Source organism: Pongo abelii, chromosome 1 (genome assembly GCF_028885655.2).
Source record: "Pongo abelii isolate AG06213 chromosome 1, NHGRI_mPonAbe1-v2.0_pri, whole genome shotgun sequence".
Taxonomy (NCBI): Eukaryota; Metazoa; Chordata; class Mammalia; order Primates; family Hominidae; genus Pongo; species Pongo abelii.
The window spans coordinates 221,028,253-221,054,932 of NC_071985.2; the positions used below are offsets into that span (position 1 = coordinate 221,028,253).

Below are 26,680 nucleotides of genomic sequence, written 5' to 3' on the forward strand. Positions count from 1 at the left end.
TTTAGTAGAGGTAGGGTTTTACCATGTTCACCAGGCTGGTCTTGAACTCCTGAACTCAGATGATCCACCTTCCTTGGCCTCCCAAAGTGCTGGAATTACAGGTGTGAGTCACTGCACACAGACAAAGTGGTTCATTTTCAATATGTGTAAAAGGCTTGTATTGGAAACATCTGTCTTGTGAATGATGCATAACACTGTTACATAGCTTTCAAAGCTTATCACTGAAATTTTCAATAATGAGACTGGGGTGGAGGCTCCTGCATGGAATCCCAGCACTTTGGGAGGCCAAGGCAGGTGGATTGTTTCAGTCTAGGAGTTCAAGACCAGCCTGGACAACATAGTGAAACCCACTGTCTTTACAAAAAGTCAGAAAATAAAAGATTATTTGGGCATGGTGCTGCCTGCCCATGGTCCCAGCTACTCGGGAGGCTGAGGTGGAAGAATCCTTTGAGCCTGGGAGGTCAAAGCTGCACTGAGCAGAGATCACAGTACTGCACTCCAGCCTGGGTGACAGAGCAAGATGCTGTCAGAAAGAGAGAGAGAGAGAGGAAGAAAGAAAGAAAGAAGGAAGGGAGGGACAGAGGGAGGGAAGGAAGGAAGGAAAGAAAGAACGAATGAAAGAAAAAAAGAGAAGGAAAAAAGGAAGGAAGGAAGGAAAGAAAGAAAGAAAGAAACAAAGAAAGAAAGGAAGAAGAGAGGGAAAAAAGAAAGAAGGGAAGGAGAGAGAGAAAGAAGGAAAGAAGAAAGAGACAAAGATAAAGAGAAAGAAAGCTTAAATAATGAAAAGACGACAAATAGAATCCATTCTAGGGAGGCCCCATGGATGTTCCCAGCCAGCTTATTTCTAGGAACTGAAAATGTAGGCATGTAGGCTTGTGACACTCCCATTCCCATTGTTTTAAAACCTTGAGTAAGTAGAAATTTCCCCAAAGATGGGAGGGATTAGCTTTCTGGTTCCTCCATATTCACTACTCACATGATGGAGCACTGGATAGAAAGGAAGGGCTACTGGTGGTCCTGCCTTCTCACTGCTTGGTAGATCCTTATGCTAATGCAGCAGAGGCAGAAGCCTGGCTTTGTGGCCACTGAGTACAGAGTAGAATTGGAGTAAATTGAGGACTCTTTCCCCACTGCCAGAGCAGTGACTTTGGCCATAGGAGAAGATGAGATTGCATGGGCTTGGCCTGAGAGTGATGACTTTTCTCTGGATTTGTCCTGTGGAAATTTTCCTTGCAGATTCATGAAGATGAGCATCCGGATTCCATCCAGACTTCTGGAGCTGGTGGGGCAGAGCCTGCTGAGGGACCAGGCCTTGACCATCTCTACCCTGGAGGAGCTGCCCATGGAACTTTTCCCCCCACTGTTCATGGAGGCCTTCAGCAGGAGACGCTGTGAGGCCCTGAAGCTGATGGTGCAGGCCTGGCCCTTCCGCCGCCTCCCTCTGAGGCCTCTGGTAAAGATGGCTTGTCTGGAGACCTTCCAAGCTGTGCTCGATGGGCTTGATGCACTGCTTACCCACGGGGTTCATCTCAGGTGAGGTGGGCCAGGTGGGCTGGTGGGGAGGGCCCAGGTGTCCAGAGAAGGAACAGCTGTGTCATGAGGAGTAGGGATGCCCAAGAAGGGATGACGCTGGTGAGAAAACTCAGAAAGGCCTTGGCCATTCCCCAGCTCCTCAGGGAAGGGACTGCTCACCACCCAGGGTCCATGGAGGTAACAGGAACCTCCCCTCTATTGGCACTGAAAGGTGCCACAAAAAGTGAGAACTGGGCCAGGCACAGTGGCTCACAACGTAATCTCAGCCCTTTGGAAGGCCGAGGTCAAGAGTTTCAGACCTGCCTGTCCAAAATGGTAAACTCCGACTCCACTAAAAATACAAAAATTAGCTGGGCATGATCATGAGCTCCTGTAATCCCAGACACTTGTGAAGTTCAGGCAGGAGAATCATTTGAACCCGGGAAGTGGAAGTTGCAGTGAACCGAGATCACATCACTGCACTCCAGCTGGGGAGACAGCGGGAAACTTCATCTCAAATAAAAAAGTGGAACTGGGCAGGATCCAAGGGGAAAACAGGATGGAGAATAGTCAGAGAGAGGGAGAAGAAGCAGCGAGCAGAGCAGCTGCTATCCATGATGTGGAGTTTAAGTTCAGAAGTGAGTCCTTGAATTTTCAGCCTCACCTCTATTTTCCCACAGGAGGTGGAAACTTCAAGTGCTGGATTTACAGGATGTCACTGAGAACTTCTGGATGGTTTGGTCTGAAGCCATGGCCCATGGGTGCTCTCCAAATTCCATGAGGAACAGAAAACCAGTGCCAGACTGTCCATGGATGAGAGGACAGCAACCATTGACTCTTTTCATAGACCTTTGGCTCAAGAACAGGACTCTGGATGAATACCTCATCTGCCTCCTTCTGTGGGTCAAGCCAAGGAAAGATTTACTACACCTGTGCTGTAAGACGCTGAAAATTTTGGGAATGCCCTTCCACAATATCAGAAACATCCTGAAAATGGTGAACCTAGACTGTATCCAGGAGGTGGAAGTGAATTGCAATTGGATACTGCCCATGCTGACACAGTTTACCCCATACCTGGGCCAGATGAAGAATCTTCAGAAGCTCTATCTTTCCCACATGGATGTCTCTCACTACGTTTCTCCAAAAGAGAAAGAGTTTTTTACACAGTTCACCATTCAGTTCCTCAACCTGCACTGCCACCAAAAGCTTTATATGAACTCTGTTTCTTTCCTTGAAGGCCACCTGGACCAGCTGCCCAGGTGAGGGAGGGTGGTGAGCTTTCTCTGCAGACCACAGCAGAGCCTGTTACAGTAAATGCTAGTGGGCATCTACTGTGAGCCAGACTATGAGGATGTAACAGTGAAGAGGACACTGGAAAGTCCATGCATTTTCCTGTTGGCAGCTCTGTCCTGAAATGGGTATCATGCAACTATCCCAATAGAGGCAGATGGATCAGCTGGGGTAGATGCTATAGAAAGGCTGCCATGCTAGGAAGCTAGCTACTGGAGGGTTCAGATCTAGTGAGGGTGCCTTTGTGAATTCTTCCTGAGGATCTATGTCTAAGTTAAGATGATGAAAACTAGTCCAGGGGTGGTGGCTCATGCCTGTAATCCTAGCACTTTGGGAGTCTGAGGCAAGAGGATAAATTGAGCCTAGGAGATTAAGACCAGTCTGGATAACATAGCAAGACCCCTTTCAGAAATGAATAAATAAAAAATAAAAACAAACAAGATAATTTTTTTTCTTGGAGAAGTAGTTTCACTGTTATTGTCCAGGCTAGAGTGCAGTTGCACCATCTCAGCTCACTGCAACCTCCACCTCCTGGGTTCAAGTCATTCTCCTGCCTCAGCCTCCCGAGTACCTGGGATAACAAGTGTGGGCCACCACACCTGTCTAATTTTTATGTTTTAAGTAGAGACAGGGTTTCACCATGTTGGCAACGCTATTCTCCAACTCTTGATCTCAGGTGATCAACCTGCCTTGACCTTCCAAAGTGCTGGGATTATAGGCATGAACCACCATGTCCAGCCAACAAGCTAATTTTTCAGAAGATGATGGGAAGTAGGGAAGTTAAGTGGGAACTGAAGAGGGGAATGCTCAGCAAACCTGCACATTTCAGAATACCAGCTTTGTGCCCCACAGCTTGGTGAACACAAATGATCCCATCTCTACTTCCCTGTCATAATAGGTTATTTTCAGCTCCAGGTAAATTAATTACATAGGAAATGCATGATTCTGAAACAGGGTCAGGGAGAAGGCACAAAGAATGGTGAAAGTGATAGATGGTTTGCTGATGATGCAGGCGTGTCAGAGACTCTTGCAGCCCACCCACCCCAGCTGAGGTTGCAGGATCCTGCCTGGGTTTGTCCCTTCTGCCTGCATCTCCAGTGGGCTCGTGTGGCCCAGAGATGTGGTTTTCTGCCTGACAGAAGAGGAAAGGGAGCTTTAGGGATTCTGTGAACTAGATCCATTCCTATAAATGATGGTGAAAAGACAGGCTCAAATAGATGTGTGTATATATATATATATATATATTTATATATATATTTTATTTTTTTTGATACAGAGTCTTGCTCTGTCACCCAGGCTAGAGTGCAGTGGCATGATCTCTGCTCACTGCAACATCCACCTCCTGGGTTAAAGCGATTCTCCTGCCTCAGCCTCCCAAGTAGCTGGAAATGCAGGCACCTGCCACCACACCTGGATAATTTTTGCATTTTTAGTAGAGACGGGGTTTTGGCATGATTGCCAGGCTGGTCTCAAACTCCTGACCTCAAGTAATCTGCCAGTCTAAGCCTCCCAAAGTTCTGGGATTACAGGTATGAGTTACTGCACCAGGCCTAAAATGGAATTGACCTCAGTGGCAAAGCTCTTCATCATGCGGCATCCTAAGTGTTGACCATCAGACAATCAGAATGACCCTGGGCTTGGGCAAAATGGTCTTGATCCTTCACCTTGACATTCCCAACCAGCCTCAACTCACCCCTACAATTCCCCAGAACTAACTTCTTGCTCTCTCTCTCCAGTTGTCTGAAGACCCCGTTAAAGATCCTCGCAATAACTAACTGTGTGTTTTGGAATCAGACTTGAGACATCTGTCCCAGTGCCCGAGCATCAGTCAACTAAAGACCCCGGACCTGAGTGGCATCAGACTGGCCAATTTCAGTCTTGTGCCTCTCCAAGTTCTGCTAGAAAAAGTTGCAGCCACCCTTGAGTACCTGGACTTAGGTGACTGTGGCATCGTAGACTCCCAAGGCAACGCCATCGTGCCTGCCCTGAGCCGCTGCTTTGAGCTTACCACCTTCAGCTTCTGTGGAAATCCCATCTCCATGGCCACCCTGGAGAGCCTGCTGTGCCACACAACCAGACTCAACAACTTATGCCTGGAGCTGTATCCTGCCCCACGGGAGAGTTATGGTGCTGATGGTACTGTCTGCCGGAGCAGATTTTCCCAATTTAGGACTGAGCTGCTGGGGAGAGTGAGGGACTTAAGGCATCCCAAGAGGATCTTGTTCTGTACTGACTACTGCCCTGACTGTGGCAACAGGTCATTTTATAGCCTGGAGGCAGTTCAATGCTGCTGTTGAATACCTGCCTATTTAGGCGGATATATCAAATGCTTCCTTCTGGACACATGGAAACTAAAACCTGGGTCTTTGGTACATCCTTAAAGGAGCACAGAAACCACCGTTTCAGACACTATCTCTGAAAGTGGGAAAGGAAAGGTGATCAAGCAGGGGCCAAACTTGGGGGAAATGTTTACATGGATTCAATGGGACTTTGGGGACCTGTGTCCCATAGAGTCGAACATGGGAATGTGAATGTTTAGAGTGGAATTCAGGCTTGAGAATACATGAGGGAGTTCCCCTTGCATGGATGGTTGTGAAGAAGCAGTCAGAAATATAGGGAAACTGAATGGAAACTGTCTGGTGCCCTCTATTATCAAGTAACCTGTTTTCCAGTTTAAGCCTCAGGAATCTTCAGTTATTGAATAAAAAAAAAGGCACTGAGTTGTCCAATCAGTAAGATGCAGCCCCAGAAAAATAAGGCATTTAAATGAAATTTGGTTATTTTAATCAATTTCCTCCCATTCTTTTTTTTGAGACAGTGTTTCACTCTTGTTGCCCAGGCTGTAATGTGGAGTGCATTGGCGACATCTCTGCTCACTGCAACCTCCATCTCCAAGGTTTAAGAGATTCTCCTGCCTCAGCCTCCCAAGTAGCTGGGATTACAGGCATGTGCCACCATGCCCAGCTAATTATAGTATTTTTAGTTGAGACAGGGTTTCAGCACTATATTGGTCAGGCTGGTCTGAAACTCCTGACCTCAGGTAATCCAAACAACTCTGCTTCCCAAAGTGCTGCGATTACAGCTGTGAGCCACTGCGTCTGGCTCTTTGTTTGTTTGTTTGTTGTTTAAAGGTGTGGCTCTTTTTTTTTTTTAAGTTCTTACTCTGTCCCCCAGGCTAGAGTGCAGTGGCACAATCATAGCTCACTGCAGCCTCAATTTCCTGGATTCAAGGGATCATCCCACCTCAGCCTCCTGAGTAGCTAGGACTACAGGCATGAGAATCACCAGGCCTGGGTACTTTTTTAGTAGAGACAAGGTCTCGCTTTGTTGCCTAGGATGATCTGGAACTCCTGAGCTCAAATGATTCTCCTGGCTTGGCCTCCCAAAGTGCAGGGAGTATAGCTTTGAGCCACCAAGCTCGGCCTCCTCCAGTTCTTCACTTCTCTTTAGACATCTGTTACCTCCTTCTTAGTTTCTGTGGCTGTTCAGTGGGTTAATACACATTAGGTGGACATCAAGGGCCTGGAACATTAGTGGGCAAGAACAGCGAGCCAATCCACATGGAAAGCACCTTCTCAGGGTCTTTCACTGCTAGCCAGATGCTGAGACCCGGCCACTCCTTGTGAGTCTCCACATGGTTCCGGAAGCCTTAGTTGGTGAACGTCAGCTTCACTGCACAAGGAGCCACTCTCTTCCCACTGCCCTGGAAGGGGATGTCCATATTGTGCATTAGCTGGAGCCTCTGGGTGGCACCAACCCTTGCTTGTTCCCCTGATGACCGGCAGCTCTTCTTGAATTAAACTGATTGTACCCAGTAAAGACCGCCACATTCCCTTTAAGTAAAATACTAAAACTATACAGGCATGTAACACCGCGTAAATATTTCAATTTCACCTTTAAAACATTACAACTATTTGGGGAGCTAGGTCAGGTTGATGAGAGATTTTCTCATAATGCCCCCGGCATGTTTTGGAATCTCACATCAAAGGGTGGAGAACGATCAAGTGCCTGTGGGTGATGAATGACCTTCCCTGTGCTGAGGAAGCCTGCAAAGCGGGCACCCAAGTGAAGGATCCCGCTGAGGATTCAGGGGCTGGTGTTGCTGTCAGGGAACTTGGCCAAGAGTCTCAGGTTCCCTGTAAAATGATAATGATGTTGTCCACCAGCTTATGGGACCCTGGTAGAATCCAGTAAGATGGTTCATGTTTTGGACTTGGCATTGGGTCTGGCATAGAGTAAGATCAATACATCTTGTTGTTTTTTCTCTTCTCAGAAGAAGTCCCAGCATTTCCCATCTTTCAATCTCACTTCCTATTCCTGATAACAGGGAGGCAACAAGAACCCAGGGCATGCAATGGGACTCCGATTCTTCAAGTCACCACAGATTTCATCATGATTCCCCCAAACAACAGAGCTGCAGGAGCCAGCAGGGGGCACAGTGGGCAGTTCAGGGCTGGATTTATACCTAATTATTTTAAGATCAAAATTTCCAATCCATAGGTATCAGGTACAATCTGCTGGTAGATCAGATCAGATGGTGTAATTTAGTGTTGCAAGGATTATATTTTATTGTATATTTAGAAATTTACTATTATGAGCCAGGTGTGGTGGCTCATGCCTGTAATCCCAGCAATTTGGGAGGCCGAGGCTGGTGGATCACCTGAGGTTGAGAGTTTGAGACCAGCCTGACCAACATGAAGAAACCCCTTCTTTACTTAAAATACAAAAAAATTAGACAGGTGTGGTGGTGCATGTCTGTAATTCCAGCTACTCAGGAGGCTGAGGCCAGAGACTTGCTTGAACCTGGGAGGTGGAGGTTGCAATGAGCTCAGATTGCACCATTTCACTCCAGCCTTGGCAACAGTAGCAAAACTCCGTCTCAAAAAATAATACAATAAAATAAAATAAAATAAAATTTATAATGGCCAGATGTGGTGTCTAATGCCTATGGTCCCATCACTTTGGGAGGCCAAGGCGAGCAGATCACTTCAGATCAGGAGTTTGGGACCAGCCTGGCCAACATGGTGAAACCATGTCTCTACTAAAAATACAAAAATTTAGCTGGGCATGGTGACGCTTGCCTGTATTCCCAGCTATTCAGGAGGCTGAGGCAGGACAATCGCTTGAACCCAGGAGGCAAAGGTTACAGTGAGCCAAGATCGAGCTGCTGCACTCCAGCCTGGGTGAAAGAGCAAGACTGTCTCAAGGTGGCGGGGAGAAGAATACTTAACTTGGCTTGGAATCTCAAAACAAGTGAGATTTTACAAACTAATTAAAAGACACTGAACAATAATTGTTTCTACTTTAAAATATATTTAGAATAATACAATCTTAGCTTTGAAAGGAAACATTACAGTTTTTAAAAATATTGAGTTTATTTTATTTTATTTTAAGACAAGATCTCACTCTGTCATCCAGGTTGGAGTGCAGTGGCATTATCATGCCTCACTGCAGCCTCTATCTGCCAGGCTCAGGTGATCTTCCTTCCTCATCCCCCTAGCAGCTGGAACAACAGGCATGCACCATCATGCCTGGCTTATTTTTGTATTTTTAGTGGAGACCAGGTTTAACCATGTTGTCCAGACTGGTCTTGAGCTTCTGGGCTCAAACAATCCACCTGCCTTGGCCTCCCAAAATATTGGGGTTACAGGTGTGATCTGCCACATCCAGCCTTGAGTTTATTTATTTATTTATTTATTCATTTATTTATTTATTTATTTTTGAGATGAAGTCTCACACTGTCACCCAGGCTGGAGCACAGTGGCATGATCTCACCTCACTGAAACCACACCTATAAGCGTGAGCCACCACACCTATAAGCGTGAGCCACCACACCCATAAGCATGAGCCACCACACCCAGCCTTGAGTTTATTTATTTTAGAGATGGAGTTTCCCTCTGTTACCCAGGCTGGAGTGCAGTGGTAAGATCTCAGCTCACTGCAACCTCCACCTCCAGGGTTCAAGCAATTCTGCTATCTCAGCCTCCCAAGTAGCTGGGATGACAGGCATGCACCACCACACCTGGCTATTTTTTTTGTATTACTATTATTATTATTATTTAGTAGAGATGGGTTTTCACCATGTAAGCCAGGCTGGTCTCCAAACCCTGACCTCAGGTGATCCACCTGCCTCGGCCTCCCAAAGTGCTAGGACTATGGGCGTGAGCCACCACTCCTGGCCTATATTTTTTCTTTATAGCAGTTTTAGATTCACAGAAAAACTAAGCAGAAAGTCCAGAGTTCCCATCTACCCCCTTCCTCCTTCAACACACAGCACCCTCACAGGATCAGCACCTACACCAGCACAGAGCATTCGTCACAATCAATGAGCCACAGGGACACATCATTATCACCCAATGTCCATAGTTTACATGAGGGATCATTGCTGGTTTTGTATATTCTATGGATTTTAACAAAGGGATAATGACACGTATCCACCATAAGAGCATCATGCAGAGTAGTTTTGTTTCCTTAAAAGTCCTCTGTCCTCTTTCCATTCATCTCATTGTACTCCAAACCCCTGGCAACCACTGGGTTTTCTACCATCTCCATAGAAAAAGGCAAAAGCCTTTTCTGGAATGTCTAACAGGATGAGTCTTTTCACACTGCCTTCCTTCACTTGTACAATAACGTGCATTTATGAATCTTTCATGTGTTTTTATGGCTTCATAATAGTTCACTGACCAGATGGATCACAGTTTGTTTATCCAGTCACTGACTGAAGGGCATCTTTCTTGCTTACAAGTTTTGGCGCTTATGAATAAAGCTGCTATAAACATCCAGGTGTGGATTTACTCATTTCTTTAAATACCTGGGAGCATGATGACTGAATTGTAGGGTTATGGTATGTTTCACTAGGATTTTTTCTTTCTTGACAATCTCACATGCTCGATATTGCTGCTAAAGGTCAGGAACTTTGTCTCAATCATCCTGTGTTCCCACTGCTGAGTATGGAACGTGGCAGTTGGGAGCAAATGCTGTTGACCACGTGATGCATGGAAATGTTTATCATCACTATAGCCACTAAATTGCTCACTTGGGGACGTCAACAGTAGCTCGCTATCAATAATACAAAGAAGTTGGACTATGGAAAAGATAGCCCTTGTGATACTGTGGGTACTCCATGTGTATCATGAAAGTCCAGCAACTGGCCAGGCACAGTGGCTCACATCTGTAATCCCAGCACTTTGGGAGGCTGAAGCGGGCAGATCACTTTATGTTGGGAGTTCGAGACAAGCATGGCAAACATGGTTGAAATCCTGTCTCTATTAAAAATACAAAAATTAACTGGGCGTGGTGGTGCATACCTGTAGTTCCCGCTACTGGGGAGGCTGAGGGAGGAGAATTCCTTGAACACAGGAGGTGAACATTGCAGTGATCGAAGATCATGCCACTGCACCCCAGCCTGTGTAGCAGAGTGAGGCACCATATCAAAAAAAGAAAAAGAAAGAAAGAGAAAGAAAGAAGAAAGAAAGAAAGAAAGAAAGAAGAAAGAAAGAAAGAAAGGAAGGAAGAGAGAGAGAAAGAGAGAAAGAAAGAAAGAAAGAAAGAAAGAAAGAAAGAAAGAAAGAAAGAAAGAAAGAAAGAAAGAAAGAAAAAAGAAAGGAAGAAAGAAAGAAAGGAAGAAAGAAAGAAAGAGACAGAAAGAGAAAACAAAATAAAACAAAACAAGAAAGTCCAGCATGGTAGGAGGTAAATAGAGCCACATGAGGGTGAGCTTCATTTGTTTTTCATCCTTTTTCCCTTCTCTGGACAGCATTCTGAATGCAAAACATTCCAAAAACACAGAGCAAATGTCTCCTGTAATCTTCCCTTTATCCCAGACCTCTCTTCACAGTGTATGTGCTAGTGTCTTCCAGACTTTTCTATGACTTGCTATACAGAAGATCAGATCAAATGGGCATGTCCCTAAAAACTGACTTGCCAGATCTGGACTCACTTTGCAGGATGCCAGGACCTCTGTGAGAATCAAGCAGTAGCTCCAGGAGCTTTTGGTCTCTTCTGTGCATCTTCAGGAGCTTTTATTGAACTTTCTCACTACAACCACCCTTCTTGATTACCAACTTCCAATCCGAAAATGACATCTGACTGGATCGTGAACTTCTACACAGTTAACCCTGATTGAGTTTTCAATTTTATTCTCATTAAGTGATTAAATTAGATAGGCATTTATGAAAGTGAAAGAAGTAATAATAGGATGAAGGTCTAAAAGTCATTTATTCACTTATTCCACAAACACTGGTAAAGTCTGACTAATTTGTGACCTTCATAGTGATACAGGGAAGGATTTAATCTGTTTCTGACATTAGAACATACATATATATATATATATATATATATATATATATGTATATAAAGTTTAATGGAGAATCCTTGGCCACATCAATCAAAAGTATCAAAACGTTTCAGCATTAAAACAGCTTTAAGAAGACAGGGATGTCATCCCTAAAAAACACAATAAATATCTCTGTGCATCCACTGGACACCTGGGTTTTATGCTATCTAACATGGTAGATCATATGCCCATTCAGGTGGAAGACAGGAACTACTGAGGGTGTAATTTTTCTCAAGGTTAAGGTCAAGGTTTCACCGAAAGAAATCAGGCCTAAATTACAAAGTGAGGTGGTGGCTGGGCTGGATGGGACCAAGTGTTCTAATGGGACCCTAGGAGGGAACCAAGAAAACATAAAACATGGCAGGTATTTTGTGGGCATCTGGAGAAAGGGATTAAAAGACTTATTTATTTTTTTTAGATTGGGTGTCACCCAGGATGGTGTGCAGTGTTGCAATCTTGACTCACTGCAACCTCTGCTTCCCAGGCTCAAGCAATCATCCGCTTTCAGCCTTCTGATTAGCTGGGACTTCCAGCACGTGGCAGCATGCTGGCTAATTTTTTTGTATTTTATGCAGAGAAAAGATTTTGCCACAATTCCCAGGCTAGTCTCAGAATTTCTGGACTCAATTGAACCACCATGCCCAGCAATGTTATTGTGATTTTAAAAGACAGGCTTTGCTTTGTTTTTAAGAAACCATAGAGATATTCCATATGCTATTTTCTTTTCTTTTTTTTTTAATTTTGAAATGAAGTCTCACTCTGTCACTCAGGATGGAGTGCAATGGCAAGATCTCAGCTCACTGCAACCTCCACCTCCCAAATTCAAGTGATTCTCCTGCCTCAGCCTCCTGCGTAGCTGAGATTACAGGTGTGAGCCAATACACCCTGCTAATTTTTGTATTTTTAGTAGAGATGGGTTTTCACCATACTAGCCTCACTAGTAATGAACTCCTAACCTCAGTTGATCCACCTGCCTTGTCCTCCCAAAGTGCTGGGATTATAGGCATGAACCACCATATGCCCCATCATTTATGCTATTTTCTATTAATTTTTTTAATAGTGATGAGGTCTTGCTTTACTACCTAGTCTGGTCTTGAGGCAGAAATTTAAAAACAATAATAACAACAAATACTGCATTCATTTACTCCAAGAAAAGTTACAGATAAGGCTATATGAAGGTCATAGTGACCTAGCCTGAGAAGTGAAAGCCAAGGACCAGAACGGGGCAAGGCATAGGTAAAAAAAAACAAACAATCAAAAACAAGTTTTCCTCCACCTAGCAAGCTCATTTCAAGGACAGTTACAAGATAGTGCTGTTGGAGAAGTCGAAATGAATGGAATAGACTCCAGACACCCACTGCTCCAGAGCAAGGGTGATTAAAAAAAAAAAAAAGAAAAATGGCAAATGTCTGTATTTAGCCAGTTCTTCTTTTTTCTTTTGATGCAGCTACAACACCACCAGCTATGCAAGGCCACAAGTTATGCTATAGATTACATTACCTGTCATTGTATGACTAACTGCCATTGTTTTGCTTCTGTAAGCCTACTTATGAAAATCCTGCTCAGTCTTTTTTCAATGTTCAGCTTTTTGGATATAAATCCACTGAGCCAGTGTGTACCTTAAAAAAAAAATCCTCCTGTTTTCCCATATCAGTGGCTTTGGTCCTCAGTTTCTCACATCTTTTTGGTGAGCCAGACTGGAGGAGTGGAGATGACAGGTTTACTTTCCCCTTTCCTGTGGGGCTGGAGTCTGGGGTCAAGGGAAACCTGTAAACCGCAGGCGCTGCCAGGAGAACTTCAGCCCAGAGGGGGATTGGCTCTCCTGTGACCCGGTGCCCCCACCCAACAGCACAACAGAACCTGAGGGGCTACAGGATGATTCCAGGAGCAGTGTGATTCCTTCAGGACTGCAGTAAAGTTTTGGGACCAAAGACAGGATCCATCCCATAAGGACAGAAGGGGAGCATGATCACCTCCAAGGGTGTAACTAGTAGTCCGACCAAGAGAGGTTGGAGGTGGTGAGAGAGGCTCACCAATTCAGATGAAACTCACACCCTACCGGGCACACAACACAAGAGTGGCTCCTCAAGTCAGTTAGGAAAAGAAAACTGGGGGTGGTGAGAGTGGTTCACAACCCCAATTAGGAACACGCGAACTGGCAGTGGGGAGGTGTGTGAAGGTGTGTGAAAGATACAGTTCAGGGAGGAACTAATGTGGGAGTGGCATAGAGAGTCACAGATCTCTTAGCATGGTCTGTGTGCTCTGAGCGAAGTGTGGGGCCAACCTACACAAGTGGCAAACCGCATAGAGCTAATAGGAGCTGCCCCATAGCTCAGAGTTATGGTGGGAATAAAAACCTCTCTAAAGCCAAGTGGTGTCTGAAAACTCCCATAATAGGAGATGATCTGGTTGACCTGAGGCAAAAGGAAGAGTGGGTGTGCTGCAACGTAAGGGGAGGAAATAGGAGGAAAGTCATCAAAACACACTCCATTGGGGTGCATGCTACAGAACTTTAATAAAGGTTTTGCGGGAGATTATGGAGTTATGCTGAACTCCTAGAGGTTGAGAACTCTCTGTGAATTCAAATGCCTTCTTTTGGTGTTGGATGGCCAACCAAAGGAACTATAGATAGGGAAATAATTGACCGTGCATTTAAGGTGATGACAGGGGTTGGAGGAGAGCCTGGGCACACAGATCAATTTCCTTATGTTGACTCATGGTTAAATATAGCACAGACAAGACCAGCATGGTCCAGCTCTCTTTAGCCAGTTAGTGCAAAACACTTGTGGCCTGAGCCGAGCCAAAAATGAAAGTAACAGCAGCTTCACTGGCAGACACAGAGTTAAAGGCAAAGTCCCAGAGGGAGCAAAAAAGTCAGTTTTGCAGGAGCCACCAGAGGGAATAGAGATTCCTACTCCATATGTCCCAGCCTACCCTCCTTTACAGAGGCCAACGGCCCCCCAGGAACCAGATTCAAGAGCTAGCCCACCACAAGTCTCACCCCAAAGGAAGGATCAGAGGCTTGAGAGGCCAGGCAAGGAAGTCAAGATGGTTAACAGGCTGTCTCAGATCTGGCCCTGCCTGAGTTATGCAAATGCATCTCAGGGAGATGGGAGGACCCATTTATTATGATGACAAAGGCCAAGACAGGTGGGGGGAATGGACTTTCATCTATCATCCCTTTTCCACCACTGATCTCTTGAACTGGAAACACCACACTCCCTCCTATATGGCAAAGCCCCAAGCTCTTATAGAACTGATGCAGTCCATCTTTCTGACACACAGTCCAACCTGGCCAGACTACAGGCAGCTTTTTCTCCCACTGTTTAACACTGAGGCGTGTCGGAGAGTAACACAGGCAAATCTCTGCTGGCTGGAAGCCCGCTGTTCTCTCTCTACACTTTGTCTCTGTGTCTTATTTCTTTTCTCAGTTTCTCATCCCACCTGATGAGATATACCCACAGGTGTGGAGGGGCTGGCTCCCTTCATTTAGGGCAGCAGGATTCTGCCACATCTGGATTCCAAATTTTTCAATGATGGCTAAGACATTATATGAAGCCACAAAATCAGAGAAAAAGAGCCGCTCCTTTGGGAAACAAATCAGGAAATAGCATTCAAACAGCTCAAGGAAGCTTTAAGTCAGGCCCAGCCTTAGGGCTACCAGATATAATTAAGCCTTCCTTTCTATATATTCCTGAATGAAAAAAAATGGCCATAGGGGTTCTGACTCCAATTATAGTATCTTAGCATTACCCAGTGGCATATTTATCCTAACAACTGGACTCCGTGGTGCTAGGATAGCCTTCTTGTCTTAAGGCATTAGTTGCCACCATCTTGTTAACACAAGAAGCTGGCAAATTAACTCTGGGACAGCAGCTAACTGTCCGGGTGCCACACTCAGTTATAAATTGGATGGATCAAAGAGGGCATCCCTGGTTATCAAACCAAAAATGACACATGTCTTCCATGTGAGAACCCTTACATTATTTTAGAAACAGTGAACACCTTAAAGCTGGCTACTCTGCTCCCAGTCTAACCGGGGGCTCCCCTCCATGACTGTGTTGCAACAGTAGATGAGGTATTCTCCAGTTGGAAAGATCTTGCAGACAGACCTCAGAGACCCAGATGTTGAATATTTCACAGATGGAACTAGTTTTGTGCTAGAAGGGGTTCAAGATGCCAGGTATGAACTAATAACATTGGACTTAGTAGTAGATGCTCTGCCTCTGCCTAATGGAACATCAGCCCAAAAGGCAGAATTAATAGCCCTGATAGAAGCACTGTTTCTAGCAAAAGAGAAGAAGGTCAATATTTACACTGATTCTAAATATGCTTTTACTTCATTGCATGTACTTGAAGTTATAGACAAAGAGAGAGGACTTTTAACAGCTGGAGGCAAAGAAATCAAGTACAAAGAAGAGATACTACAGCTCTTAGAGGTTGTATGGGCTCTAGGAAAAGTAACTCTGATGCACTGCAGATGGCACCAAAAGGCTTGGACACCAAAAGCCAAAGGAAACAGAAAGGCAGACATAGAGGCAAAGAGGGGAGCAATGACTACTCCACATTTTAAAGAGGAAGCCTTAGCTATGCCTCTCTTCCCAGAACTTTCTCTCCAAGAAGACCCAAGTTATACTCCAAATGAAAGAGACTGGTTTGCTCAAGAAGCTGGAAAATATATTAAAGCAGGGTGGTGGAAATTCTTCAATGGGAGATTAGCCATTCCAGAAATGTTAGCTCCTATGTTTCTGAAGCAAATTTGTCTCGGAACTCATATGGGAAAAAACGGCACTGGAAACATTACTGAAATGCCATTTCTATGTGCCGTGGCTCTCTGCCATCATTTGAGCTGTTTTTTTTTTTTTTTTTTTTTTTTTAGCCTGTTCTATTTTTTATTACAGTTTCTTTTTTTTAATTTTTTTTCTTTTTATTATTATTATTATTATTATACTTTAGGTTTTATGGTAGATGTGCGCAATGTGCAGGTAAGTTACATATGTATACATGTGCCATGCTGGTGAGCCGTTTGTAAACAATGCTTAACCTGTGCTCAGAACAACCCACGACAGGGGCCCACTCAACCCCCAAGAATTCAGGAACTAGGAACAAGCCTTGTGAGAACTTTCTTATAGACTTTACCAAACTACCCCATGCCGGAGGCTATCAGCATGTGCTAGTGCTTATTTACGCCTTTTCAGGATGGGTTGAAGCTTTCCCCATCAGAACAGAAAAAGCATGAGAAGTGACTAAAGTACTGCTAAGAGACATTATCCCCATGCTTGGACTGCTTCTAACTTTAGAGTCCGTTCATTGGACGGCATTTGTAGCTGAAATAGTGCAAGATTTAACCAGACTGTTAAAAATAAAATGGAAGTTACACAGAGCCTATCAGCCGCAAAGTTCAGAAAAAGTGGAATGCATGAACCAGACATTCAAGCAGCTACTGAAAATATATTTCCAGGAAACCTATCTGAGATGGGATCAGGTCTTGCCTATGGTCCTCGTCTGAGTCAGGTGCACTGTCACCAAATAAACTGGGTATTTGCCATATGAGATTTTGTTCAGTCAGCCTCCCCCAATCAAAAGTCCAATTACAGGTGATCTCCGTGAACTAAGAGAATTAACCTTAAGAAAGCAAATGCGAGTATTAGGGACAGACTTTCAAAGTGTCCATGGTTGGGTACAGGAAAGAATGCCTATAAGCCTGACAGACCAGACACACCCATTTAAACCTAGTGACTCTGGGTTAAAAAGTTGAATTCAATTCTCTAGGACCCATATGGGATGGGCACTGTAGTGTAACATATTTTTTTTTTTTTTTTTTTTTTTTTTTTTTTTTGATGCAGAGTCTCGATCTGTCCCCTAGGCTGGAGTGCAGTGGTGCGATCTCAGCTCGCCGCAAGCTCCGCCTCCTGGGGTCGCACCATTCTCCTGCCTCAGCCTCCCAGGTAGCTGGGACTACAGGCACCCATCACCATGCCCGGCTAATTTTTGTATTTTTTTTTTAATAGAGATGGGGTTTCACCGTGTTAGCCAGAATGGTCTCCATCTCCTGACCTTGTGATCCACCCGCCTGGCCTCCCAAATTGCTGGGATTACAGGCGTGAGCCAAGAGCCAACACACCCAGCCCTATACTGTAATCTCGTGTACTCCCTCTGCTGTTAAAGTTGCAGGTGTTGTGCCTTGGATCCACCACAGTTGGCTGAAACTGAAGCTCAGGACAAGTGGACCAGCCAGCAGGACCCAGATCATCCAACTGATCCTGACATGAGACACAGCTGATCCTGAGATGAGACCAAGCTGCTGCTAAAGATGACTGCCCTACTCTGGTCACTCCGGAGGCTGACCAGTCTACCCACAGCTGAAGGTTGAGGAGACAACAAGCCCTGCTCTAGTCACACACTGGAAGTGGACTAGTCTACACACTGCGAAACTTGAGGACTCATCAAGCAAATAAACATAGTCAGAAATCTTAGGACTAGTAGTTTTCCTTGTAATACTGTTTTCCTATTGTTCACTGAAACCTCTGCCTCCTCAGTTCAAGCAATTCTCCTGCCTCAGCCTCCCAAGTAGCTGGGACTACAGGCACGACAGCACACCCAGCTAATTTTTGTATATTTACTAGAGACGAGGTTTCACCATATTGGCCAGGCTGGTCTCAGATTCCTAACCTCATGATCCACATACCTCAGCCTCCCAAAGTCCTGGGATTACAGGTGTGAGCCACTGCGCCCAGCCGTCCTGCTTCTTTCTAAGTGGGGATCTGCTCCCCACACATTCTCCTCTGTGTTCCTCAGGCCACGAATATCTCTGAGGTCCGTGAGTGTGAGGTCTCTTGCAGGTGCTGTTCTTTCCTTTCTCTCAGGACCTTTTTTACTGGTGTGTCTCTGTGCAATAAGGAATGTGAGCCTGTGAAGAACAGGCTGGACTCTGCAGCAGGACACAGAGGCCCTGGAGAGGCAGACAGTGGAGCAAGCAGGGGCTAAATTTACCTCGTTTTTACCCAAAGGAACCTCCTAACCACTGTCGCCACTGACACAGTGGCTCCAATAAAAAGAAAATACGGGATGACTCCACACATTTCCTGGAGCAGTTAGAAAAAATCCCTGTTGATATTCATATTAGTACAGTACCTTTGGTAGTGTTAGTTCTTGTATTAGTAGTCGTACTAGTATTAGTGTCAATACCTGCATTAGTATTAGTAGTGGTATTGTTTAGCTGATGAAAGTTTGTTTCTCTCTCCTTCTGGGATAAAAACTCAAGACACCCTGGGGATCTTGAGTGCATGGACCAGGGAGTCTGAAGGCGTTTGTTCTTTGGATATGAACCCATGGGAAGTGGGTGGGTACTCTGTGGCCAAACTCACTCACCTCTTTGATTAGAGGAGACAGAGGGGGCTAGCACCCACCCCCAGGCCTGTGCTTCCAGGAACACTTCTCTCTCTTTCCATGTGTGTGCCTGAGAGGGTTCCTGGTCCTCACCCATCCCCATTGGCTCTTCTACAGGTGATGTGTCTACTCTATACCTACAGGTGGCCTTGTGTAGAAAGAAATCCAAGAACCCACGTGGGGCCACATAGAGTGAGGCTGCCTCCAGGCGGGCACAGGGACCCCGAGCTTCTGAGACACTATGAGCACCTGAGACTAGGGCACTCTAATGGAGACAAATGCATGGGGCTTTAGAAGAGGCTGCGTTGGAGGGAGCAGAGGAGGGCATGGATGGAATGCAGGGGTCCCTGGAAGCTTCAGGGCTAGAGGCACTTGGGAGAGGGGTAGGCATCATGGAGAAAAAGGTCAGGGCTCCTTCCATGCCCTGAGGTCACAGCAGGTCTCCCTCTCTCCCAGCTCCTCCGTGGGCTCTTGTGTTTGGGAGTCAGGGCTGGCTCAGCTGGGGTTCTTTGGTGAGTGGGAAGGACATAGGGTGCTCAAGGTCTCAAGTGCAACTTTTAACATAATCCTCAAATGAGAGGTTTTGCCCAGTAGCCTCCTGTCCACAGATCCCATGTCTTCTGGCTCGACTCCTGAGGGTGTTGCCCAGCCAGGGACACGAGGTATTTTACTTTTCCCTGCCACGTGAAAAACCATGTTAACCTATGTGAGGCCAGCTCTGTCCTGGAGAGTTGTCACTTTCTATGTGCTCACACCACACACACACACACATATATATATATACACATACATACCATGAGGTCATTGACACTTACCAAAGGTGTGAACCAGGGATGTCAGGATCCACGGGGCCCCACCCAGGGGCTGCTGGGAAGGCACTTTTGTCCAAGGAGGTACCCTGGCCTGAACCTCAGCTGTTCCCTTTTTTTTTCCTTCCAAAAGTGTCTCTACCACCCCTTTCAAGCCTTAACATCCCTTCTGGGACTTCTTGCCACATTGCGGTAAAACCGCGAGTGTGACATGCACCGTGGGTGGGCACCAGGGATGCCAGGATCACCAGGGCCCTGTGCAGCATCTGCTGGGAGGGCACTTTCATCTGTGGGGGGACCCAGGCACCCCTCCTCTGCCTCACCACTTTTTTCCTTCCACAGGTGTCTCTACCTCCCCTTTCAAGCCTTATCTTCCATCCTGGGCCTTCTTACCACTTGGGGTGCCCCCCATGGGTGTGACATGCACCTTGGGTGTGAATCAGAGATGGAACTAACCCCGGAGCCCTGTGCAAGTGCTGCTGGGAAGGCACTTTAGTCCATGTGGGGACACAGGACCCCTCCTCTGCCGCACATATTTTTTTCCTTCCACTGGCGCCTGCTGCTGCTTTGGGGTTCCCCCCAGTGGGAGCGACAGGCATCGTCGGAGTGAACCAGGGACACCAGTATCCCCAGGGCCAAGCTCAGGAGCTGCCGGAAAGTCACTTTCATCCATGGGGAGACCCATGCCCACCTCCTCTGCAGTGCCATTTTTTATTCCTTCCACAGGTGCTTCTACCTTAAGCTTCAAGCCTTGCCTTCCATTCTGGGCCTTCTTGATGCTTTGGGGTGCCTCCCGAAGGTGCGACATGCACCGTGGGTGTGAACCAGGGATGCCAGGATCCCCCAGGCCCTGCACAGGGTCTGCTAGGAAGGCACTTTCATCCATGGGTTGACCCAGGCCCCCCTTCTCGACTGCGCCATTTTTTTCCTTCCACAGATGCCTCTACCTCCCCTTTCAAACCTTATCTTCCCTTCTAGGCTTTCTTGCCCCTTCCGGGTGCCCCCACCACCATGACAGGCAACGTGGGTGTGATCCAGGGATGCCAGAAATCCCGGGGACTTCGTAGAGGCTGCTGGGAAGGCACATTCTTCTGTGGGGGGACCCAGGCAACCCTCCTCTACTGTGCCCATTTTTTTCCTCCACAGGTGCCTCTACCTCCCCTTTCAAGTCTTGTCTTCCTTTCTGGGCTTGCTTGAAGCCTTGTGGTGCCCCGCATAGGTGCGATACACATCGTGGGTGTGAACCAGGGATGCCAGGATCCCCGGGGCCCAGTGCAGGGTCTGCTAGGAAGGTACTTTCATCGATGGGTGGACCCAGGCCCTCCATCTCAGCCCCACCATTTTTTTTTCCTTCCACAGGTGCCTCTACCTCCCCTTTCTAGCATTATCCGCCATTATGGGCCTTCTTGGAAGTGCTGGGAACTTCAGAACCACCAAAAGGGAATCACAGCCCTAGCTCAGGAAGCTCTCACGCCTGGGCTCCTGAAAAGAGTAGTAGCTCTTCTCTTTTTCTCTTCATACAACTTGGTGAGCAAGGGGCTTGTTTCAGCTTTGTTTGTGTTACTGCTTTTAGCCCCACCATTAGGTGGGTCTTGTCCTGCAACCAGGAAGAACGAAATATGCAGACAAGTGGAGAGTGAGCAAGATAAAGAGGACCTTTATTGCGCAATGGAACACGGGGATGGGGTGAACTCCTGGGCCCTCGAGAGCACTGGGGGACCTTCTTTGGTAACTGCAACCTGGGCAGCTTCAGTTGTGCCTTTGGAGCTACTGCCCTGGAACTTGGGAGGACCAGGACTCCCTCTTGTCCCAGGCTCCCATCAGCTCCAAAGTGTGCGCAGCCTCGGCTTTGCCCTCTCTCTGTGTTTCCCCGCAGAGGTGACAGGTGAGATGCAGGTTCACAGCAGCTTTGGCCAACCCCACAGAAACAAATCTGAAGCTCCTGGGTCTGGTTTAATGAGCCCCAACTGCGCTCTGATCCAGGAGCTTGCAGGCTAACAGCACAAAGTGGGGAGTGAGGTCGAGGCTGTGGTGAAGACTGCGGACCTAGGAGCAAGTCCCGTTTAGCCATGACAGGGTATGGGTGGCAAAGTTGGCTGCCTCGGGGACATGGGGCACAGGCCTGGCTCACAACCCTGCCAAAGGGTGGTGCCTTTAGGAGTGGACCATGGTCCACAAGCCCAGCAATCAGAAGCATCAGGCTCTGTGATCACCACTCTTGGGGGCAGATCTTGGAAATGCAGCCTCAGGAAGATTCACACAGAACCCCTTTTTAGACTTAGGAACTTGATACTATCAGCAGGGTGGGTGCACAGTGGATGCATAGCTGGCCAGGTCTTTGAACTTGGTGCCATTTCTGCTTCCCAACTCGGGCACCTGTAGCATGGCCCCAGCTCTGCCTTCTGAACCTGACAACCACACTTCATGTGCAAGCACGGCACCACCCCAAGCCCATCTTCTCCTCATGGCCCCTTTCTGCCTGTGCCTTTGTGCCTGACCGTGCTGCTCCCCAAAGTTGAAAAAGTATGAATAAACAGATGACCAAAGAGAAGTAAAGGATGAGTGCAGACCATTCGCACACCTGTAATCCCAGCACTTTGGGAGGCCAAGGTTGGCGGATCACTCAAAGCCAGGAACTCAAGACCAGCCTAGTGAACAGGGGAAAACCCTGTCTCTACTAAAAATACAAAAATCAGCAGGCTTGGTGGCATGTGCCTGTACCCCCAGCTACTTGAGTGGTTGAGGCACGAGAATCACTTGAGCCCCACAGGAAAGGATTCCAGTGATCCCAGATTGCACCACTACACTCCAGCCTGAATGACAAAGCAATATTTTTGTCTCCAAAAATAAAAAATAAATAATGAACTAAAAGAACAAGAATGGGTGGGAATTACTCAAAATGGTCTAATTTTATTTTGTTGCTATGATATTCCACAGCTGAACCTCAATCACAGACAAATTAGTGCTTCGTTATTTTTCCATCAGTAACTCAATAACTAGAGATTTCTGATGTATAAATCCCTAAAACAAGTAAATCAATTACAGAGGACACCAGAAAGTTTTCATTGAGGTTCTCTATTTCTGATATTTCTTGGTGACCATCCTTGCAGGGATAACATTCTCATCACTGAAGAACTTTAGCTTCTCTTTCTGACTCTGTAGGTCTCATTGACTCCACCTCAATATTTTCCTCAAGTCTTGCCCCCTTCTGCTAGGATTTTTCCCTCCCACTAAGCACCTGTCTGAAACAGAGCTCTGTGCTTCCTTTGAGACGCACATGTGGCCTGGGCACAGTCACTCATTCCTGTAATCCCAGCACTTTAGGAGGCCCAGACAGGAGAATCCCATGTGCCCAGCAGTTTGAGGCCAGCTGGGGCAACATAGTGAAACACTGTCTCAATTTTTTTGTAATAAAAATTTTGGAATTATTAAAAAAGGAAATAAGAAAAGAGAAAAATAACTTGCACCTACATAATAGACTTTAGAGTCCAAGGGCCTGGAAGAGAACTTTGGATTTCTCTACCCCGCTAGGCACGCCTTCCCTAGCAGCAAAGATGGAGCTCCAGTTCCTCAGAGGGTGATGAGCCACAGGAAGGGCAGGGGGTGGGACCAATGAAGATCCTCTTGGGCTGCCTGACTTCCCTCAGTGTACACATCAGCTCAGCCCGAAGTGGAGTGAAGACCTCCCAATCGACACCAACCAAGGAATTCAAACTCTCCTCAGGAGCAGGATCCGTCTCCAGGCTTAGCTTGCTCAGCCCACTGGTGTGGCGCAGCAGGTCCTTCAGGGCGTCCATAGACATGCAATTTCTGCCAAAGTAGAAGGTGGTGAGCTGGGAGCAGTGGCTCAGGCCAGGCAGGATGGCACTGAGTTGCGAGTAGTGGATCTGACAGCCCTCCAAGATGAGGGTCTCAAGAGTGGCAGAAACTTTCTCCAGCAGAGCTCCGAGGGGTTCAAGACTGATACAGAACTGCAGCATGTAGCTGAGATTCAGATGCTTTGGGTAAGCGAGTCTTGGGTACTGGTAGAGACACCTCAAGTCCTCTTCCAATAGGTAGCCACAAGTTAATTCCAAGTTCTCCAAGGGGTTCTAAAGGCACCTGTGGAGATCAAGAAGTTAATTCTGGACAATGGTACAAGTTAGATGAAGGTAGTGGGGAATAACCTCAAGGAAAATGCCTGCTTCAAACAAACACAACTTTGTTCCCACCATCTGATGATGGTCGGCATGCAGGTTGCTGCATGATGAGGACTCTGATCATTCAGGGGCTGTCCCATTTTAGCCTCAGCCTTTTCACCATTACTTGTGTGATTGGGTCAAGGCCACAAAATCTCTAAAGCCTTTTATCTTCATCTTTTAGCAGAAAACTTCATCTCTCGGCCACAGGTACCCGGTGGGTGATGTGTACAAAGAACTCAACTCAGCAAGGTCTCCGGACATCAGCTAGGGCTACCTGCCGGCAGGGGCTCCCTGGCATGCCTGCATCTGCAAACCACCTATCACTTTTTACCACTCTCACTCCTACCCTTCACCCTCCATCCCAGAAGCACGCATGTTCTGTGTCAATTGACTTTCCTGGAGTTCAAAACAACCTTCTACAGACAGGGAATCAGAGACAGGATCATTTGTGATCACTAAGCTGGTGAGGACAGAGCTTCTACTGTGAAATGCACAAGTTTGACGCACTGTCCCTCCATTCATACCCTCCTCTGTTACCTCTTTTACATCATATCAACTTGAAACACACTTTGTAACAGGAAATTCACACGTGCACCCTCAGTAGAGCCGAAACGCCCACTAAGTACCTTGTACAAGATGTCCCTCTCTAGCCTCTATCCTAGGTGACCCTACTGCCTTTATTGAAGTGATCCTGTGATATCCACTCCAGGACATGGAGCACTAAACGAGACAATGTGTTGACATTCTGGTGTCCCTTGCACTGTGCCGTTGCCACTGGCTGGCACACAGTACACGTCTTCTAGTGTTTGCTGTAACAAAAAAAAGGCTGTGCTGTGGTCTGCAGAGAGAGCGCACGATCCTTTCTCACCTGATCAGCTGTCCCAGGTGCCCTCTACGGAAGGTTACCATATTCATTTTAAGCAACTGGAGATGTTTCAGCCTGAGGAACATAGAGCTGATTTTGGCGACTGAGCATTCCTCACGGTAATTGACGTGCACCTGGAGAAAAATGAGTTTGCGAAGATTCTTCATCTCCTTCAGGTAACAATGAAGGTTTCTTATCAGATGTGGCCAGGACACATAGCAAATTTCCAGCTCCTGAATACTATTCAGGTGGATTATTTTCAATGATCTTCTGAGATATTCAATCGACGTTAGATAATTCACCAACTTACTACAGCACAGATGTACTAAACCTCTCCTTTGGTAAACCCACAGGAAGAGGTATCTCAGGCATTCATCCTGGGGTATTTCCTTGAGGCAGATGTCTATGAACACCTTCAAGGGCTGGTGCTCTCCTGTCCTTGGACAGTCCTCAGCTGTCTGCCTCTTACTTATGGTCTCTGGGGAGGAGGACAGGGCCCAGGCTCCAGGCCATCCGGCCCAGAAATTCTCATCAACATCCCGCAAATCCAGCACTTGAAGTTTCCATCTCCTGTGGGTAAAGTAAGGCAGAGGCTCAGAATTCAGAAGGACAAATCCCTGACCTTTGCTTTCATTCTCATCCAATAGATCAGCTGCTCCTGTCCTCAGTGCTCCCTGTTCTCTCTGAGATTTCTTGGTCCCTTTTCTCTTTCAATTCTGACTCATCCCCACTTGTATTCCATTTACCTTCCACTGGGAATAGGCAAGTTTCTGTTCCCACAGTGGATCCTATATGGTGAGCAGTCCTTTCCCTGAGGATCTGGGCAATGGCCAAGGCCTCCCTGAGCTTCCTCACCAGCACCACCAGAAGACACTGGGCCATCCTTGGGCTCTTTCTTTGACTGACCCTGCTGTTCTTTCCCTGGACATCTGAGTCCTATCTACCAGCCCTCCTGGGTCACCTCACCTGGGGCGAATCTTCTGTGTAAGCAGCATATGAAGCCCTTCCAGCAATGCTTTTAAGGTCTCCAGATGAAGCGTCTTCATCAGCGATCCCAGAGGGAGGTGGGTGAAGGGCCAGGCCTGCACCATCACCGTCAGAGTCTGGAAGTGTCTCCTGCTGAAGGCCTCCAGGAAGAGTGGGAGGTAGAGCTCCCTGGGCAGCTCCTCCATGGCAGAGATGGTCAAGGCCTGGTCTCTCAGCAGACTCTGCCCCGCCAGCTCCAGGAGTCTGGGTGGGTCCTGGATGCTCATCCTGATGAATCTGTAAGGAAAAACTCTAGAAGACAAATCCGGAGAAAAAGCATCACTTTCAGGGCAAACACAACCACCTCATCTTCTCCTAGGGCCAATAGCATTGCTCTGGTAGAGGTAGAAAAATTACCACTTTACCCCAATTCCACTCTGCACTTGGTGGCCACAGATCTATACTTCTGCTTCCGCTGGTACCAGGAAGAATGTCTTCCAAACACCAAGGAGGGAGGGGTCAAAGAGACCACTGGCCCATTAATTTTCATCCATGGCTCCACTGAATCCCAGAACCACCAGAAACTGTCACAGAGGATCCTGAAAGCCAAGCTCTACCTCTTTGAGGAAAATTTTCTTGTCACTTACCGCCCTAAAGCAATGAAAATGAGAGTTTCCTGTGGCCCCAGACAACCTACATTCTCAGTTTACGCCATGAGCATGCTGGCGGAACACTAAAGGGACACCCTAAAATCAATGCCATTATTTTTTATTTTGAAAAATTTCAACCAGAAACTGACTGGGTGCTGTGGCTCATGTCTGTAATCCCAGCACTGTGGGAGGCCAAGGCAGGCAGATCATTTGAGGTTAGGAGTTCGAGAACAGCCTGGCCTACATAATGAAACCCTGTCTCTACTAAATATAAAAAAATTAAGAATCATTTGACTCCAAAAGGCAGAGGTTGCAGTGAGCCATGATCCCACCACTGCACTCCAGTCTGGACAAAAGAGTTAGACTCTGTCACACACACACAAAATAATAATAATAATAATAATAAATTAATTAAAATGTTAGCCAGGTGCGGTTGTGCAGTCCTATAAGCCTAGCTACTCTGGATGCAGAGGAAGAAGAATCACTTGAATCCCGGAGGCAGAGTTTTCAGTGAGCTGAACTCAACGCCCTGCACTCCAGCCTCAGTGACAGAGTGAGACTCCATCTCAGAACAAGAGAAAAGAATTAATCAGAAACTAAAAGCAATGTGATGGTATTCTAGAGCATTTGGAAGGTAGGGATAGAAATACTAGCTCTAGATGAGGCACAGTGGCTCACTTCTA

At 46.7% G+C, this 26,680-nt stretch overlaps 2 pseudogenes; one reads left to right on the top strand and one right to left on the bottom strand.

Moving 5' to 3' along the window:
• The first annotated feature begins 1,225 nt into the window (after positions 1 to 1,225).
• Positions 1,226 to 5,099, top strand: LOC100448549 (PRAME family member 25-like; annotated as a pseudogene).
• A 17,778-nt stretch (positions 5,100 to 22,877) lies between these two features.
• Positions 22,878 to 25,642, bottom strand: LOC112129707 (PRAME family member 1-like; annotated as a pseudogene).
• Positions 25,643 to 26,680: the final 1,038 nt, after the last annotated feature.